We start from the raw sequence: 17,642 nt of genomic DNA on the forward strand, positions 1-17,642 counted from the left end.
TGACCCTTGAACCACCCAGGATGAACTGCGCGGGTCCATTGACATGCGTATTTTTAAACACTACAGAGCTACACAATCTGCGGTTGGTTAAATCCAAAGAGGTGGAACCACAGAGACAGAGATACCATGGATACAGAGGGCCAACCATAAATGAGACTCGAATTTTCCACTGCTCAGAGGGTTGAGGCCCCTAGTCCCCCATGATGTTCAAGGGTCAACTGTATTTTTCTAGCAGACAGCACTTTTCTAGACCCTCTTCCTATTTCCCTTTGCATTGGAAACTGGCCAGGAACTCCAGCCGCCCCAGGCAGCGTTGCCCTCCTGCCGTTAACAGGGTTGTATCCTCAGAAGAAACCACTCAGCCTGGTGAAAGAGGACAGAAGGAGCATCACCAGGTAGAACTGGGTCTGACCTCCCATGGGAAAGCCAGCCCCACGCCAGTACCCTCCCCATACCTACCCCAGGGACAGGATCCCTACAGGCACACAGTGGAGCCTCTCCTGGAGACCCAGGGATGATAAACACTTGGTCCCGGCCCTTTAGGAACACATGGCTTTGTGTGGAGGGTTTCCACAGTCAAGGATAAGAGCAGTGGTACATGTAGGAGCATCTAACGCAGCCCGGGGCGAGCAGGGAACTCTCCCCAGATGAGATGGCACGGGGGCGAAGTTGGAGGAGACTCAGACCTCTCTCCAGCTGGCCTATATAGTGGCTCTACTAAACCAGATGTATAAACTTGGGCACAACTGCCCCTCTCCAAGGCTTCGTTTCCATCTTGTAAAATAAGGCGGTTCAAACAGACTCTGCTTAAAAATGCAGTTATTCAATACAACTGTTCTTTTCTCTACATAGCATTGGCAGAGAAGCGGGGCTCCAATCAGGCCCAAGGCCAGGCCTTTACTTTTCTCCAAGAGCTAACTCAGGAGTTCATTTCCATGCCCAGCGCCCAAGCCCAGGTCTGCTTGAAACGCAGGCCAAACGCTCATACAAAGATACACGGAAGGGAGGCTGACTGGGACGAGAGTGCCAGCCCCCCATCAGCAGGACCAACGCTGCGAGTTCAGCTTTCTGCGGCCGCTCTCCTTGCCTCTGGGGAGCACTGCCTTCCAGGAGGCTCCGAGTTGGAAACATACAAGATGGATTTGGGCACAGATCCCCAACACAAATGCCAACAGGATTGGAATATCCTGAAAAGTGCTTTCCAGGCTTCTGGTGCCTGAGAAAGACCTGAGAAGCCAGAAGGAGGGGTGGGGAGAGCCTGGTAGTCGAAACCCAGAAACCCAGCTCTAATCCTGATTCAGCCAACAACGAACTCAGTGCCTTGGAAATAATAACAACAACAACAATAATAATAATTTGTGTGTGTTTCCTCCGGGTGTCAGAGCAAAACAGGCGTGTAGATCAAGTGGGGGTGAGAGACGACAAGCGTACCTCCAGCTACAGAGATCAGGAATGACTTCCTAGCAGGGTAGCATCTGGGGGAACAAGGAAGCCCGGATCCTGGGAGGAGAGGCTGCAGAGGCTGAAACTGAGGCGCATCTCCTCTTTCTGTTCGGTTTAGTTTATACGTTCTTCCTGCCGGGAACTTTCTGCAGCAGTGAGCTAACTCTTCTCTATTCTGAGACAAAAAGTTAGTTCCAAACTTTAATGCCTGATTATTTAGACCTCCTGTTACTACATTTCTCGCCCTCAAGAACGTGTGCGATGGTTTACAACTATGATGCTTTGTGAGTGCCTGGTCCCTTCAACACGACAGGGAATTTGTTTGATACTTTCTTTTGTTCCCTGCCAGCCCGCCATACGATCTCTGGATTGGAAGGAACCCTGAAGATTATTCTAGCCAGACCCCCGTCCTCTTCTCTCCCCCAGACACCTCTGCAAGACTGGTGTGCATGCCGTCTGCCTCTTTATTGCGTGCAAAACAGGATGTTAAAAACAGGTTCTTTCTGTTTCGATATCGGCTGATACCCCAAGACAATAAGAGCCGGCTGCTTCCTGTTTCAAAGTGAGGGTAAGACCATCAAGACTTGGGGAGAACATAGTCAGGTTTTAAGAGCCCAACCCATCCACCTCCGGAAGCTTGAAGAAGTTGGAGAGGCAGAGAGAGGGGCTGTTGTCAGATGAGGATTTGGGGAGAGAGTTGTCAAGTCTAGACATCCATGCTCCCCATTGGGGAGGGGCTCCATCATCTCACTGAAAGTCGAGGCAAAGGGCCTGCGGTGACCTCTTGGAAGGCTGGATGCATGTTCCTAGAACATGAGGGACTTGGTAGACTGGTGTCTGACTCACTCTGAGAAATCTAAAGGGCCGTGGCTGGCTAGCTGCTCTGAGGGCAGAGTGAGGAGAGGTTGTGTTGGTGGCCTGCTCTCCCCAAGTTGTCATGGCCACGGATGGGAGAAAGTTTCCTGTGAACCAGAGCTGGCCCCTCAGGAGGTGTGCCGCCAGATGCTGGGAGATGAAGTAGTCGTGTAGGAACCAACAGAAGACACACAACTCCCAGTCAAGCAAGCTGCAGGTGCCCAACAGGAACAGAGAGGGACTGGTTGCAAAGAACCCAGGAAGGAACATTCGAGATCAGTCAACTGTCAGACCCCAAGGGCTAGAACAACACCAATCCAGTAAGTCTTTTCCAGCCCCTTTCCTCCTCTCTCCCCCTTCCCAATTCTGGAGGAAGCAGAGGAAGCTCAGGGGAGATGGGAGGAAAATAGAAGCGCCAAGTGAAGAAAAAGACACACGACAGCCCACGGCCCTCCTCACTCCGGGGGCCAGCGGAGCTGGGGGAGGGAAACTCATCGAAGGTTGAGGGGTCGAATCTTCACACTGGAGTGGACCTATTAATTACTAGATACAGCCTGGGTTTTTGTGAAAGAAGTACCTGGATGACTGTGTCACAGATAAGAGTGACAAAGTGAAAAGAAGTCCAATTTTATCAAAGAGCAAGGTAATAACTACACAAAATCTTGACAGGACAGGGGGAGACTAAGGCTACAATTCATTTCCACTGCATCCTGTGAGTCCCTACTAGTCCACTATGATAGTGACATGCATACACATTTTCAGACATCGGGATCATACTCTATATGGCATTCCAATCTTTTTTTCTCAAAGAATAATATATTATGAAGTTTTTCCCCTGGAAGAAAATACTCATCTACAAGTTGAACATTCCACCATAAGGACACGCCGTCATTTATTTATCCAATATCTATCCAATGTTTGCTCTTGCAAATCACTCTAAAATCAAATATACTAGGCATAAATCTTTGTATACATATTTGATTCCTTGCTAAGGATAAATTCCAAGAGTGGAATTGCTAGATTAATGGGTAGAAATTTTCAAGATTTTTTCTCTTGCTCATCAAAGAGGCATGGGGTCTAGAAACATATTTTTAGGAAGTGAATTGAGCTGTCCAGACCAGCCCTGCAGTGGCTGAGAATTTCGTACAATTGAAATAGCTTCTCTCATGTGAGAGAAGCTACTATTGAGGAGGTTCTTCCCATGCACAGGTTTTAAGGGGAGTGAGCATCACACCTGAACAAGCCCACTATAAAACACAGAGAGAGTGAGAGAGAGAAACTCTTTACATAACTCTTGTATAGCGCCTACGTTCCTGAGTCCCTCACAGGATTGATTTCTTGGGGAGGCAGTATGAAGCATGGAGTTAGACAGGTCAGCCTTGCCTCTTCCACATCCTGAACGTGTTCTTGAAGCAAGTGGTACTTCACCTCTGTATCCTGTTTCCTCATTTGTTAATGCTCTGTTATGGCTGTACCGTGTCCCCCAAAATTCATATGTTGAAGTCTAAACCCTCAGTGCCTCAGAATGTGACTGTATGTGGAGCATTAGTTTTTGAAGAGGTAATGAAGTTAAAATCAGGTCATTAGAGTGGGCCCTCATCCCATATGACCACAGTCCTTATAAGAAGAGAAGCTCAGGATACAGACACAGGAAGAGGAAGGACCATCTGAGCTGACACCATCTCCAGGCCAAGGGGAGAGGTCTTAGAAGAAACCAACCCTGCTGACACCATGATAGACTTCCAGCCTCCAGAAGTGTGAGAAAATAAAGTTATGTTGTGTAAGCCACTCTAGCCTGTGGTACTTTGTGATGGCAGCCCTAGCTAACTAATACCCTTTCCAAATTGGATTAATTCCTGAAGGTTCTTAACAAAATGTCTGGAATTCAGTAATTGCTTGATAAATGGTGTCATTTGTTGTCATTTTCTGTGCTTATCTTTAACAGAAAAACTGAAGCCAGGTCAGCTAAATCAGTGGTTCTTAGCTGGGCGTGATTTTTGCCACCCAAGAGATATTTGGCAGTGTCTGGAGATATCTTTGGTTGTCACAAATTAGGGGGAAGGGTGCCACCAGAATCTACTGAATAGGGATGCTTCTAAACTATGCACAGAACAGCCCCCACACACAGAACAAGATATCAGTATTGCAGAGGTTGAGAAGCCCTGAGCTAAACCAACACTGGCATTCACCTGAGAGCCAGCGCTCACATCCCAATGAGCCCCACATCCCTGTTTTGTGAAATGCCACTTTTGTGAGGCATTTCCCTCCCACTAACTCCAAGGCCAGCTGGTATACCAACAGATAGGCTTGGCCATGCCCCCTGTCTAGTACTCACAGTGTGAAATGACAGAGAGGAATCTAACTACCAGGTGTATTCGTAGGCTTTTACTACAATAATGCTGCCTAATGAACAATTACAAATCTGTGAGGCAAACAAAATAAGCATTTACTTGCTTCTCACGGCTTTGAGGGATGGCTGGAAGAGTTAGCTTCAAGCTGTGGGTCAAGCTCAGGTCTGCCCCATGCGTTTTATTCTGGAGCCTGGGCTGAAGGAACGCCAAGAAATGGGCATGTTCTTCCCATGATGGAAGATCCCAGTGGGACAAGCAGAAACAATGATGTCTCCTAAGTCTCAGAACTGACACATGGTCACCTCAGCCCACATTTCATGGCCCAAAACCCATGTGTGGCTCTCTGTTAGCGAGAGGATAAAGTCTAAATGCCTTAGACTGCCTTCAATCCTGTTTTGGAGCCAAATAGACTATAATAGAAAAACATCTGTTTAAGTCTTTAGCAGAACACAAAAGGGCCTCACTGTCCATCTCTGCCATCTCTTCAGCTCTACTGTGGCTGGACTTGCAGTTCCCAAATGGGTCCTTCTTACTATTTCACACCAACAGGACTCTGCAGATGCTGCCACCCTGAAATGTCTTTTCCCCATCTGCTCTTGAAGAATTCCCCTCATTCTCTAAGTACCAGTTCATGTGTCTCCTTTTCTGCAAAGCTCCCCAACCCAACCAGAACTAAATTTTTGCTTTAGCTATCACTGTAAAGAGAAAATGATCTGTAAGATCACTTCTCATATGCCATTGCCCTTATCTCTGAACAATTAAGGAGCACTCTGAGGACAAAAACAGTGTCCTATTCATGCTCAGGTCCCCAGTACCTAAGTACTAACATTTGTTGAATTATTGAGTCAGTAAATGAATGAATGATTCAGTAAATAAATGACTGAATTTTGTGTTCCATTGCAGGTATGTTTATACTTCTCCTTAGTTTACTCAGACAACTAGTTGCCTCCCAAAAGCCATTTTCCCCTTCTTCCGTATGAACTAAAGCCTAAATTTTAAGCTGAGAACATTATCATTCATTTCTCAACCTTCTTTGCAGCAAGGTGTGCCCATGAAAGTAAGTTCTAGATAATAATATATAAGCAGAAATGTTGTATGAAACATTCTGAGTGGCATCTTAACAGAGACAGGACAGACTTCTTCCATTCCTCCTTCCCGCTGCCTAGAATCCAGATATAATGGCAAAAGCTTTAGCAGCCATCTTGGACCATGAGGATGGTAGGTGCACATGACAGAGCAGAAAGATAGAAAGCTTGTAGGTCTCTAATTCATGGAGCTTCCTTAGCAGCCCCACACTATTTACCTCCAAAATTACATTACATGAGACAATAAACCCTTGTATGTTTTAGCAACTGTATTTGAGCCTCTTTTTTACAAACAATTCTAAAGTGTACTTCAAGGTCTCCCTGAGTCTACACTAGGTGAACACATCTTCCTCTCAATGTGTTATACATTCACTTTCCTATCAGTGGTTTTGGCGTTCCCTACACAGTCTTTTAAGGAGGGGACCTTAAACTAGGGAAATAATCTTGAGAAAGAAGAATGGAGCTGGAGGAATCATGCTCCCTGACTTCAGATTATACTACAAAGCTACAGTAGTCAAAACAGTATTGTACTGGCACAAAAAACAGACACATAGAGCAATGGAACAGGAGAGAAAGGACAAAAATAGGGGGGACCTTCAAGATAGCGGAGGATTAAGCCATGGAGATCAACTTTCTCCCCACAAATACATCTACATGTGGAACAACTCTTACAGAACACCTACTGAATGCTGGCAGAAGACCTCGGACTTCCCAAAAGGGAACAGACACCCTCAGGTGACCTATATACAGGGCAGAGCCAAATCTAAAGCTGAACCCCACAATCTGTGCGCACAAAGAAGGGAAAGGGAAATTTCTCCCAGCAGCCTCAGGACCAGAGGAACTTGATGTAGCCTGTATCTGTGGAATACCTGAATAGACAATGAATCATCCCAAAATTGAGATGGTGGACTTTGGGAGCAACTGTAGACTTGGGGTTTGCTTTCTCCATCTAATTTGTTTCTGGTTTTTATGTTTATCTTAGTTTAGTATTTAGAGCTTATTATCATTGGTAGATTTGTTTATTGATTTGGTTGCTCTCTTCCTTTTTTTAATATATATGTTTTCTTTCCTTTTTCTCTTTTTGTGAGTGTGTATGTGTATGCGTCTTTGTGTGATTTTGTCTGTATAGCTTTGCTTTTACCATTTGTCCTAGGGTTCTGTGTGTCTGTTTGTTTTGGGGGGATTTTGGGGATTTGTTTGGTTTTTTTAGTCTAGTTTTTAGCTCTTGTTATCATTGGTGGATTTGTTCATTGGTTTCGTTGCTCTCTTCTTTCTTTTCTTTATTACTTTTTTATTTTTAATAAAATATTTTTTAATTTTTTATTTTAATAACTTTATTTTATTATTTCTTTTTTTTCCTCTCTTTTCTTCTGAGCCATGTGGCTGACAGGGTCTTCATGCTGCAGCCAGGTATCAGGCCTGAGCCTCTTAGGTGAGAGAGCCAAGTTCAGAACATTGGTCCACCAGAGACCTCCTGGCCACACGTAATATCAAACGGTGAAAGCTCTCCCAGAGATCTCCATCTCAACGCTAAGACCCAGCTCCACTCAAAAACCAGCAAGCAACAGTGCTGGAAAAGCCATGCCAAACAACTAGCAAGACAGGAACACAACTCCACCCATTAGAAGAGAGGCTGCTTAAAGTCATATTAAGTTCACAGACACCCCAAAACACACCACTGGATGTGGTCCGCCCCACCAGAAACACAAGATCCAGCCTCATCCACCAGAACACAGCCACCAGTTCCCTCCACCAGGAAGCCTACACAACCCACTGAACCAATCTTACCCACTGGGGGCAGACACCAAAAACAATGGGAACTACGAACCTACAGCCTGTGAAAAGGAGACCTCAAAGACAGTAAGTTAAGCAAAATGAGAAGACAGAGAAATACACAGAAGGTGAAGGAGCAAAGTAAAAACCCACCATACCAAACAAATGAAGAGGAAATAGGCAGTCTACCTGAAAAAGAATTCAGAGTAATGATAGTAAAGATGACACAAAATCTTGGAAATACAATGGAGAAAATACAAGAAATGTTCAATAAAGACCTAGAAGAACTAAAGAGCAAACAAGCAATGATGAACAACACAATAAATGAAATTAAAAATTCTCTAGAAGGAATCAATAGCAGAATAACTGAGGCAGAAGAACAATAAGTGACTTGGACTATAAAATACTGGAAATAACTAACACAGAGCAGGATAAAGAAAAAAGAATTGAGGACAGTCTCAGAGACAACTGCAACAACATTAAATGCACCAACATTCAAATTATAGGGGTCCCAGAAGAAGAAGAGAAAAAGAAAGGGACTGAGAAAATATTTGAAGAGATTATAGTTGAAAACTTCCCTAACATGGGAAAGGAAATAAGTCAATCAAGTCCAGGAAGCTCAGACACTCCCACACAGGATAAATCCAAGGAGAAGCATGCCAAGACACATATTAATCAAACTATCAACAATTAAATACAAAGAAAAAGTATTAAAAGCAGCAAGGGAAAAGCAACAAATAACATACAAGGGAATCCCCATAAGGTTAACAGATGATTTCTCAGCAGAAACTCTACAAGCCAGAAGGGTGTGGCAGGACATATTTAAAGTGATGAAAGGGGAAAACTTACAACCAAGATTACTCTACCCAGCAAGGATCTCATTCAGATTCTACGGAGAAATTAAAACCTTTACAGAGAAGCAAAAGCTAAGAGAATTCAGCACCACCAAACCAGCTTTAAAACAAATGCTAAGAAACTTCTCTAGACAGGAAACACAAGAGAAGGAAAAGACCTACAATAACAAACCCAAAACAATTAAGAAAATGGTAATAGGAACATACATATCGATAATTACCTTGAATGTAAATGGATTAAATGCTCCAACCAAAAGACATAGACTGACTGAATAGATACAGAAACAAGACCCATATATATGCTGTCTGCAAGAGACCCACTTCAGACCTAGGGACACATACAGATTGAAAGTGAGGGGATGGCAAAAGATATTCCATGCAAATGGAAATCATAAGAAAGCTGGAGTAGCAATTCTCATATCAGACAAAATAGGCTTTAAAATAAAGGCTATTACAAGAGAAAAAGAAGGACACAACATAATGATCATGGGATCAATCCAAGAAGAAGATATAACAATTGTAAATATTTATGCACCCAACATAGGAGCACCTCGATACGTAAGGCAAATGTTAACAGCCATAAAAAGGGAAATCAACAGTAACACAATCATAGTAGTGGACTTTAACACCCCATTTTCACCAATGGACAGATCATCCAAAACAAAAATAAATAAGGAAACACAAGCTTTAAATGATACATTAAACAAGATGGACTTAATTTATATTTATAGGACATTCCATCCAAAACAACAGAATACACTTTCTTCTTACATGATCATGGAACATTCTCCAGGATAGATCATATCCTGGGTCACAAATCAAGCCTTGATAAATTTAAGAAAATTGAAATCATATCAAGCATCTTTTCCGACCACAATGCTATGAGACTAGATATCAATTACAGGAAAAAATTCTGTAAAAAATACAAATGCATGGAGGCTAAACAATACACTACTAAATAACCAAGAGATCACTGAAGAAATCAAGGAGGAAATCAAAAAATACCTAGAAACAAATGATAATGAAAACACAATGACCCAAAACTTATGGGATGCAGCAAAAGCAGTTCTAAGAGGGAGGTTTATAGCAATACAATCCTACCTCAAGAAACAAGAAACACCTCAAATAAACAATCTAACCTTACACCTAAAGCAATTAGAGAAAGAAGAACAGAAAAACCCCAAAGTTAGCAGAAGGAAAGAAATCATAAAGATCAGATCAGAAAAAATGAAAAAGAAATGAAGGAAATGATAACAAAGATCAATAAAACTAAAAGCTTGTTCTTTGAGAAGATAAACAAAATTGATAAACCATTAGCCAGACTCATCAAGAAAAAAAGGAAGAAGACTCAGATCAATAGAATTAGAAATGAAAAAGGAGAAGTAATAACTGACACTGCAGAAATACAAAGGATCATGAGAGATTACTACAAGCAACTATATGCCAATAAAATGGAAAACCTGGAAGAAATGGACAAATTCTTAGAAATGCACAACCTTCCGAGACTGAACCAGGAAGAAATAGAGAATATAAACAGACCAATCACAAGCACTGAGATTGAAACTGTGATTAAAAACCTTCCAGCAAACAAAAGCCCAGGACCAGATGGCTTCACAGACAAATTCTATCAAACACTTAGAGAAGAGCTATCACCTATCCTTCTCAAACTCTTCCAAAATATAGCAGAGGGAGGAATACTCCCAAACTCATTCTACGAAGCCACCATCACCCTGATACCAAAACCAGACAAAGATGTTACAAAGAAAGAAAACTACAGGCCAATATCACTGATGAACATAGATGGAAATACCCTCAACAAAATACTAGCAAACAGAATCCAACAGCACATTAAAAGGATCATACACCATGATCAAGTGGGGTTTATCCCAGGAATGCAAGGATTCTTCAATATATGAAAATCAATCAATGTGATAAACCATACTAAGAAATTGAAGTAGAGAAACCATATGATCATCTCAATAGATGCAGAAAAAGCTTTCAACAAAATTCAACACCATTTATGATAAAAACCCTCCGGACAGTAGGCATAGAGGGAACTTACCTCAACATAATAAAGGCCAGTCCCTACTGCAGAGCTACTGCTCGAAAAGCGACTTAAAGGGCCCGTGCACCACAACCCCCTCAGCCCGCCATGCTGCTGCCCATGCTGCTGTTGTTCCACCTTCTTGGCCTGGCCACCGCTGAACCCGCCATTTACTTCAAGGAGCAGTTTCTGGATGGAAACGGGTGGACTGAGTGCTGGATCGAATCCAAACACAATCGGATTTTGGCAAATTCGTTCTCAGTTCCGGCAAGTTCTATGGTGACCAGGAGAAAGGTAAAGGGCTGCAGACAAGCCAGGGTGCCCGGTCTTACACTGTGTTGGCCAGATTCGAGCCCTTCAGCAATAAGGGTCATACACTGGTGGTGCAGTTCACTGTGAAACGCGAACGGAACATCGACTGTGGGGGTGGCTACTTGAAGCTATTCCCAGATGGTCTGGACCAGAGAGACATGCGTGGAGACTCCGAATACAACATCATGTTTGGCCCGGACATCTGTGGCCCTGGCACCAAGAAGGTTCATGTCATCTTCAACTACAAGGGCAAGAACGTGCTGATCAACAAGGATATCCGTTGCAAAGACGATGAATTCACACACCTTTACATGCTGATTGTGTGGCCTGATAATACCTGTGAGCTAAAGATTGACAACAGCCAGGTGGAGTCAGGCTCCTCGGAGGATGATTGGGATTTCTTGCCCCCCAAGAAGATAAAGGATCCTGATGCTGCAAAGCCTGAAGACTGGGACGAGTGAGCCAAGATTGATGACCCTACAGACTCCAAGCCTGAGGACTGGGACAAGCCTGAGCACATTCCTGACCCTGATGCTAAGAAGCCCGAGGACTGGGATGGAGAGATGGGTGGAGAATGGGAACCAACAGTGATTCAGAACCCAGAGTCCAAGGGGGAGTGGAAGCCCTGGCAGATTGACAACCCAGATTACAAGGGCATTTGGATCCACCCAGAGATCGACAACCCTGAGTATTCCCCTGATAGCAACATCTACGCCTATGAAAACTTTGCTGTACTGGGCTTGGATCTCTGATCTCCAGGCAGGTCAAGTCTGGCACCATCTTTGACAACTTCCTCATCACCAACAATGAGGCATATGCTGAGGAGTTTGGCAATGAGACATGGGGTGTCATGAAGGTAGCAGAAAAACAAATGAAGGACAAGCAAGACGAAGAGCAGAGGCTAAAGGCGGAGGAGGGAGGATGAGGATGAGAAAGTGGAGGACGGGAAGGAAGACGCTGCCGCTGGCCAGGCCAAGGGTGAGCTGCAGGGGCCACACTGCCGCCTCCAGGGCTGGACTGAGGCCTGAGTGCTCCAGCCACAGAGCCGGCCATGCACCGTGCAAAATAATGTCTCTATGAGACTGGAGAACTTTCGTTTTTTTTCAAACAGGTTCCAATTTGGGGTGGATTTTGTTTTGTTTCCCACCCTCCCTTTTTTTTGTTTGTTTGTTTTTCTTAACTGATGTTTTGTCTCTGAATCTCCTTCAGCCCTCAACCCTGGCCTTCATCGTTCTTGATTTGACATCTTTGCTTTCTGTTGTCCCCTTATCTCCCCAGATCCCTTAGTTCCCCTCCAACTTGGGGACCTGGGGTGGGGTGTGGTGTGGAGGAGATGCCCCAGGCCCAAGGTTCCATCTGCTCTCCTTCCTGGATCCCACAGGGGGGTAGGAGAAGAGGGTGACATCACCAGCTCCCCAGCACTGAGAAAGGATGGGGCTCCTAAGGCCTGAGCTCTGACCTCCCTCTCTCCTTTCTCCCCTGCCCCCAAGACTGGGCCACTTCCGAGTGGCACAGCAGGTTCTAGCTTGGCTCATACTGAGAATGTAAGAACGACAAACAAAATTTCTATTAAATTAAGTTTTGTGTCTTCAAAAAATAAAATAAAAATAAAAACATAATAAAGGCCATATATAACAAAACCAGAGCCAACATCATTCTCAATGGTGAAAAACTGAAACCATTTCCACTAAGATCAGGAAAAAGACAAGGTTGCCCACTCTCACCACTATTATTCAACATAGTATTGGAAGTTTTAGCCACAGCAATCAAAGAAAAAGAAATAAAAGGAATCCAAATCGGAAAAGAAGTAAAACCATCACTGTTTGCAGATGACATGATACTATACATAGAGAATCCTAAAGATGCTACCAGAAAACTACTAGAGCTAATCAATGAATTTGGTAAAGTACCAGGATACAAAATTATTGCACAGAAATATCTTGCATTCCTATACACTAATGATGAAAAATCTGAAAGAGAAATTAAGGAAATACTCCCATTTACCATTGCAACAAAAAGAATAAAATACCTAGGAATAAACCTACCTAAGGAGACAAAAGACCTGTATGCAGAAAACTGTAAGACACTGATGAAAGAAATTAAAGATGATACAAACAGATGGAGAGATATACCATGTTCTTGGATTGGAAGAATCAACATTGTGAAAATGACTCTACTACCCAAAGCAATCTACAGATTCAAGGCAATCCCAATCAAACTACTAATGGCATTTATCACAGAACTAGAACAAAAAATTTCACAATTTGTATGGAAACACAAAAGCCCCCGAATAACCAAAGCAATCTTGAGGAAGAAAAACAAAGCTGGAAGAATCAGGCTCCCAGACTTCAGACTACACTACAAAGCTACAGGAATCAAGACAGTATGGTACTGGCACAAAAACAGAAATATAGATCAATGGAACACGATAGAAAGTCCACAGATAAACCCACACACATATGGTCACCTTATCTTTGATAAAGGAGGTAAGAATATACAGTGGAGAGAAGATAGCCTCTTCAATAAGTGGGCTGGGAAAACTGGACAGCTACATGTAAAAAGAATGAAATTAGAACACTCCCTAACACCATACACAATAATAAACTCAAAATGGGTTAAAGACCTAAATGTAAGGCCAGACACTATAAAACTCTTAGAGGAAAACATAGGCAGAACACTCTATGACATAAATCACAGCAAGATGCTTTTTGACCCACCTCCCAGAGAAATGGAAATAAAAACAAAAATAAACAAATGGACCTAATGAAACTTAAAAGCTTTTGCACACCAAAGGAAACCATAAGCAGAACAAAAAGACAACCCTCAGAATGGGAGAAAATATTTGCAAATGAAGCAACTGACATAGGATTAATCTCCAAAATTTACAAGCAGCTCATGCAGCTCAATATCAAAAAAAAAAAATCAACCCAATCCAAAAATGGGCAGAAGACCTAAACAGACATTTCTCCAAAGAAGATATACAGATTGCCAACAAACACATGAAAGGATGCTCAACATCATTAATCATTAGAGAAATGCAAATCAAAACTACAATGAGGTATCACCTCACACCGGTCAGAATGGCCATCATCAAAAAATCTACAAACAATAAATGCTGGAGAGGGTGTGGAGAAAAGGGAACACTCTTGCACTGTTGGTGGGAATGTAAATTGATACAACCACTATGGAGAACAGTATGGAAGTTCCTTAAAAAACTAAAAATAGAACTACCATATGACCCAGCAATCCCACTACTGGGCATATACCCTGAGAAAACCATAATTCAAAAAGAGTCACATACCACAGTGATCATTGCAGCTCTATTTACAATAGCCAGACATGGAAGCAACCTAAGTGTCCACTGACAGATGAATGAATAAAGAAGATGTGGCACATATATACAATGGAATATTACTCAGCCATAAAAAGAAATGAAATTGAGTTATTTGTAGTGAGGTAGATGGACCTAGAGTCTGTCACACAGAGTGAAGTAAGTCAGAAAGAGAAAAACAAATATGGTATGCTAACACATATATATGGAATCTAAGAAAAATAAATGGTTCTGAAGACCCTAGGGGCAGGACAGGAATAAAGATGCAGACGTAGAGAATGGACTTGAGGACACAGGGAGGGGAAGGGTAAGCTTGGACGAAGTGAGAGAGTAGCATGGACATATATACACTACCAAATGTAAAATAGATAGCTAGTGGGAAGCAGCCACATAACACAGGGAGATTAGCTCAGTGCTTTGTGTCCAACTAGAGGGGTGGGATAGGCAGGGTGGGTGGAAGACGTAAGAGGGAGGAGATATGGGTATATATGTATACGTATAGCTGATTCATTTTGTTATATAGCAGAAACTAACACACCACTGCAAAACAATTATACCCAATAAAGATGTTTAAAAAATAAATTAAAAAATGAAAGCACAAAACTAAAACCATACAATTAGGGTCAATTAATCTATGCCAAAGGAGGCAAGAATATACAATGGAGAAAAGACAGTCTCCCCAATAAGTGGTGCTGGGAAAACTGGACAGCTACATGTAAAAGAATGAAATTAGAACATTCTCTAACACCATATACAAAAATAAACTCAAAATGGATTCAAGACCTAAATGTAAGACCAGATTCTATAAAACTCCTTGAGGAAAATATAGGCAGAACACTCTGATATAAATCACAGCAATATTTTTTGATCCATTTCCTAAGGTAAAGGAAATAACAAAAATAAGCAAATGGACCTAATTAAACTTAAAACGTTTTGCACAGCAAAGGAAACGATAAACAAGATGAAAAGACAACCTATGGACTGGGAGAAAATATTTGCAAGCAATGCTACCAACAAGGGATTAATTTCCAAGATATACAAACAGCTCATACAGATTAATATCAAAAACCAAACAACCCAATCAAAAAATGGGTAGAAGACCTAAATAGATATTTCCCCAAAGAAGACATACAGATGGCCAATAGGCACATGAAAAAATGCTCAATATCGCTAATTATTAGAGAAATACAAACCAAAACTATGATGAGGTATTACCTCACACCAGTCAGAATGGCCATCGTTAATAAGTCTACAAATAATAGATGCTGGAGAGGGTGTGGAGAATAAGGAACCCTCCTACACTGTTGGTGGGAATATAAATTGGTGCAGCCACTATGAAGAACAGTATGGAGGTTCCTTAAAAAACAAAAAAATAGAGTTACCATATGATCCTGCAATCCCACTCCTGGGCAAATACCTGGAGAAAATTCTAATTCAAAAAGATACATGCACCCCAATGTTCACTGCAGCACTACTCATAATAGCCAAGACATGGAAGTAAACTGAATGTCCATCAACAGAAGAATGGATAAAGAAGATGTAGTATATATACAATGAAATATTACTCAGCCATAATAAAGAATGAAATAATGCCATTTGCAGCAACGTGGGTGGACCTAGAGATTATCATATTAAGTGAAGTAAGTCAGACAGAGAAAGACAAATATCATATGCTATCACTTATAGGTGGAATCTTAAAAAAATGATATAAATGAACTTATTTACAAAACAGAAATAGACTCAAAGACATAGGAAACAAACTTACGGCTACAAAGGGGGATAGCAGAGGGTGGGGGCGGAGGGAGATAAATTAGAAGTTTGGGATTAATATATACACTCTACTATATAGTAAATAGGTAAACAAGGACCTTCTGCATAGTACACGAAACTATACTCAATATCTTGTAATAACCTATAAAGGAAAAGAATCTGAAAAATGTATATATATGTGTGTGTGTGTGTGTGTATATATATATATATATATATATATATATATGAATCACTCTGCCATACACTCGAAACTAACACAACATTGTAAATTAACTATACTTCAACTAAAAAACAAAAAAAAAAACAGGGCTGGAGGAGAAAAAAAGCTTCTCACAGCCAGCTCAGTCTTTACATTACTACTGCCAACCTCTCTTTCTACTGAAAACTCAGGGGAAAAAAATATAGTTTTAACACTAAAAAAGTGCCAGGAAATTTTTATAAGTTCAGGTATCAACCCCCCCCCCCCCCGGAAAGAGGTAAATTCTGTCAACTTTCTTCTGGGCAATTTTAATATTTTACATGTTGAAACCAAAGTCCTTGAGCACAGCTGTCATCCTCCACTGTTTCTCTAAACACCTCTCCAGTGCACATGGAGGACAACCCTTTAACCCTCACCCCCTCCCGGCCATCCTTTGTCCACTTCTGCCTACTTGATATATACCAGTCTCCTCTGGCGGCCATCCAACTGTAGGGCTTCAGAGCTTAACATGAAATTCCCCGTTATCAAGTCCCACTCCCTCCACCAGACTCCGTGCATCAAGTCCTTTAATCACTTACTCTAATTCCCCTTATCTACACCTGCCCCACACTAATCCAGTATCTCTGTGGAACAATTAGGCTTCCAAATAGAGGCAATTTCTTCCACTGCCCATTCTTCCCACAGCCAATGGACTGATAGAGTCATAAAATAGGGCAGAGATCACAGAGTTCATCCAGAACACTGGTTTTCAGAGTATCTTTTTTTAAACCTGAACTTTTCATCTAAAATTTTCGGGGAAGCCAAATATGCAAAGCAGATAAAGGTAGAGCCACTCGAAACGGGAGTGAGTTTGGAGGGAACCCAGAGATCTGCCTAATCTTGCTCCCCACGCCTCAGCAGTTTTAAAGGACCCCTCAGAAAACCAAGGCACAAAGTCTCCACATGTGCCCTTCCTTCTTCCTTCTTCCAGAAGGCCACCTCCTCCAGGTGTTTGCATGGATCATCCCCTCACTGCAATCAAGTTCCTAAACAAATGCCACTTGTCGTGAGGGGCCTTTACTGGTCACTTATCTAAAGTACCCCCTCCAAGGCTTCTTTCAGGCTGCCTTAGTCTTGTGTTAGTCCAGGTCCTCTAGGAAAAAGATGCCAAGATGGGATAAGAAATGCACCATTTTATCAGGGAAAACATGAGAAAGTAAAAGGAGGCACAGTAAGTCCCCTACACACGAAAGAGTTTCATTCCGAGAGCGTGTTCGTAAGTCCAATTTGTTCCTAAGTCCAACAAAGTTAGCCTAGGTACCCAACTAACACAATCGGCTATATGGTACTGTACTGTAATAGGTTTATAATACTTTTCACACAAATAATACATAAAAAACAAACACAAAAAAAATAAAGAAAACATTTTTAATCTTACAGTACCTTGAAAAGTACAGTAGTACAGTACAACTGCTGGCATACAGGGGCTGGCATCAAGTGAACAGGCAAGAAGAGTTACTGACTGGAGGAGGGAGAGGAGGTGGGAGATGGTAGAGCTTAAGGATCCTCAGCAGTAGTAGACGGAGGGCAAGCTGCAGTCTCACTCACGCCTGACATTGATGGAACACATGATCGCATCTTTGAAA

General features: G+C 42.2%; 1 pseudogene across 1 annotated transcript; it reads left to right on the forward strand.

Annotated features, from left to right (window-relative positions):
- Positions 1-10,513: 10,513 nt before the first annotated feature.
- On the forward strand, positions 10,514-11,745 carry LOC309974015 (calreticulin-like; annotated as a pseudogene). Its single transcript has one exon. The product of its transcript is annotated as a calreticulin-like (transcript).
- The last annotated feature ends 5,897 nt before the right edge of the window (positions 11,746-17,642 follow it).

This window comes from Leucopleurus acutus, assembly GCF_964270905.1.
Source record: "Leucopleurus acutus genome assembly, chromosome: 17".
Classification (NCBI taxonomy): domain Eukaryota; kingdom Metazoa; phylum Chordata; class Mammalia; order Artiodactyla; family Delphinidae; genus Leucopleurus; species Leucopleurus acutus.